The sequence below is a fragment of the Vulpes lagopus genome, chromosome 23 (assembly GCF_018345385.1).
Source record: "Vulpes lagopus strain Blue_001 chromosome 23, ASM1834538v1, whole genome shotgun sequence".
Lineage (NCBI taxonomy): Eukaryota > Metazoa > Chordata > Mammalia > Carnivora > Canidae > Vulpes > Vulpes lagopus.
In genome coordinates, this window is record NC_054846.1 from 32,526,580 (window position 1) to 32,529,874 (window position 3,295).

Consider the following 3,295-nt stretch of genomic DNA (forward strand, 5'->3'; position numbering starts at 1 on the left):
CCAAAATGAAAGTTTCTACTCTCAACATCTAAGCATATAAACTTTACAAAGAATGAATGCTCAGTCTAAATTCTCAGCAATTCTAAATGGCCAAGATAGTTCAACAATCTCTAAGTTAGCTGACAGAAACTTTTGGTCCTAAGTAATAATTCCAAATGTTTGGGGAAAGATCTCAACAGAATAAAATGAAAATTGCCACATCAAATCTTCTGTTTATAAAAGAAACAGCTGTGACTAAAGAGCCTGAGGGCAATGAATTAATATTCAAAGTTATCTTTCTGAAATGGAGTTATGAATTTGAACATATTCACAAGAAAATAAAATAAGCTGACATCCATCTGAATGATCTTTACAGATGCGAAGTAAATATATACCAATCCACTTTGCAATTAAATCCACATAATTAGTTCAGGGACCTCATGCCAAAAGTATGTTGTAATTCTACTAAATTTAAATTGTGAACAGTGGTAATGAGAATAAATATTCCAAAATGATAGCTCATTTAGCATGTTCACATACACACATGCATACACACACACAAACATACACACACACAAACAGAATCAAACCAATGCAAGTCTGGAAGTAATTATATCCTCTCTTTATTGGCAAACCTAAAGGAAAAGTTCACAAGGAAACTAATTTTACATTTAATTTCTCATATTTCATGCACATAAGGAAAAATAAATGATGGCAAAAAAAGTTTATATGTATCTTTTGTTGCAGTCAAAAGATTGCTTGTTCTATGAACATATTGTAAAGACATCCAAATGTTCTTTCTTTATCTTCTTTACTAAATGATAAGTATTTTAATTCCAGATGGTGCATATTACACAATATCATTCATCAAAAGTTGTGTGATTCCAAACACATAAAATTCTTGCAAAAAAGCACTAATATGGGCTTCCTATTCTTTGTTATTGCTTTTTCTTTCTCCTTTTTTTTCTTAAGGGGCAGTGGTATTAACTTCTGGTAATATGATATCTAGCAGTATCTTTGTCTGAATCACAAAGATTCAGATATCACTAATATCCTTTTCTAAGTAGAAAGTTAGCCTTTACTCACCATTCTTATAACAAGGTTTATCAGGCTCTGCTCTTTGTCTAAGAAAGTGTGAAATGTAATACAACATGGTAGCTAAAATTAAAAAAAAAAAAAGTCAGCATGCCAAGGGTAGCAAAGAACCGAATCAATTCAATTCGAGGACATAAAGTGTCAAAATTGCTTTGCCATGCCTATAGAAAAATTGTTTTGAAATCAGAAATTATAAGTGCTGATCCTGCTCAAGTCTCAGGTCCTAGTAGGATCAGCCTGCAAGCAATCCTCCCATTATCTAAAAGAGGATAACCTACTCCCTGACGTTATAGGCTAAGATTAAGAAGAAAAATACACTTAAAGAAAAAAAAATTGACCCTTATTCTATTAAAGGATTTGATTGATTGATTGACATTGATAGCCTGTAAGCGAGGAAAGGGCAAAGAGAGAGGGAGAGAGAGAATCTCAAGCAGGCTCTGTGTTGAGTATGGAGTCTGACACAGGGATTAATCTCGGGACCTTGAGATCATGCCCTGAGCTGAAATCAAGAGTCAGATACCTAAGCCACTGAGCCACCCAGGGGCCCCAAAATGAGTGCTATTTTTAATCCCAAAAGTAAATTGCTAAATATACATTGATACCATCATAAATGCACAGTATCTAACATATACTGAGCCATATATATTAGAAGTTTCAACTACACAAACACATCAGTAAAATTGATGGTAATTAAAAAATCAAAGATGCTATTTCTCAGTCTGGGATGCAGAAAAAAGACTGCAGACTCAATAAAGGCAAAAGAGGTTCAGCCCACTTCCACTTCCGGGGGTACTCCAGCCACAGAGAACATGCTCTCACACCCTGCAGCTGGTGGCAAGTAAATAACAGATTGCACTTGTCAATCACATCGCTGAGTTCTTGCAAGACTTCAGACAACTACAAAATAGCTAGACTTGGATTTTCTCATTCGTTAATGAGAGTAAAAACCATCATTGTAGCAGTAATGGTTGGTCAGCTCGGCCCCTGACAAATCCTGTTTTCTATTTCTCACCTTCCTGTAAACACAGGAAGGGCTAAACACTCCCTCATTTTCCCATTGTCCTCATTTCTCTTATTCCTAAAGCAGATTCTGAGACAAGGATTGGGGTTATACATAGTGAGTGGAAGTCATCCCAGGAAAAAATTGAACGGGGTGGGGGGCGGGGTGAGGTAAGAGAGCCAATAATGGATTTGTTAATGAATGATTTCCATGGTGGGCAACCAGTGAGCAAACGCTCTGGGAACTCTGAGACACTTGCAGAAGATTAGCCAGTGGCTACTCTTGGGATTAGCCAGTGAGGGGGAAGAGAAAGCTGGGGTCTTCATATAACTACTCCCATTCTTATCAATTCATTTTTTCATCTCTGTAACCTAGACCACTGAACGTGACTGCACTATGAATGATTGTGGAGATGTACCTATAGTTTGAAAAAATGTCATGCTAAAAAATATATTTATGTAGAATTGCAAATTTATCCTGATGGTAGAAAGGGTGCACAATTTGATTTTTAAAAAACCTGAGTTTTATCTCATACTGCCTTTGTCATTAGCTGATAATACAATGGAATAGTCTTTCTGTCAGGGCCTTAGAGTTTTGTTATTTGAGAAATGATGAGTTTGAAATATTGATGAAACTGACAGATTTTCCAGTTCTTCGTCCTAAGAATCTTTGATTAAATACATTTTTATTATATTTAGAATAACCTTACCCATTTTTTTTTTGGTCAAGCCTTAAAAACTTTAAATGCCACACTGACTGGTTTTCATTATATAGGATACAGAATGCCTTTCCAATGTCAGAAAACCTTCTGTAAAAGTGAATCAATTAACATGGCTAAAACAAAACCCTTCCACAGGAGAAATCAAATTATCTGCTAAAGCAATTGGATATAGCTCTCACAAAATTTCATGATAGTCCATTTAGTACAAGGAATATTGCTTCAAGATTTGAAAAGAAATTAGTCAATGTTTAATTTTGAATTTTAAAGAGAATGATACCATGTGTAAGCAATAAACTTAGAATCCCAAACAAACCAAATCCTCAAAAAAAAAAACCCTGTATGATTAAAATTGTTTCCTAAACTACCATGTTATTGATGCCAGATGTTAATCATAAAAACAGAAGATAAAGAACTTATGCAGAGAGAAAATTCCATTTCCAACAGTAGGATGTCAACTTATGAAAATAAGGAGTCAGTGTAAGTCTGGTTAGCCAATAAGC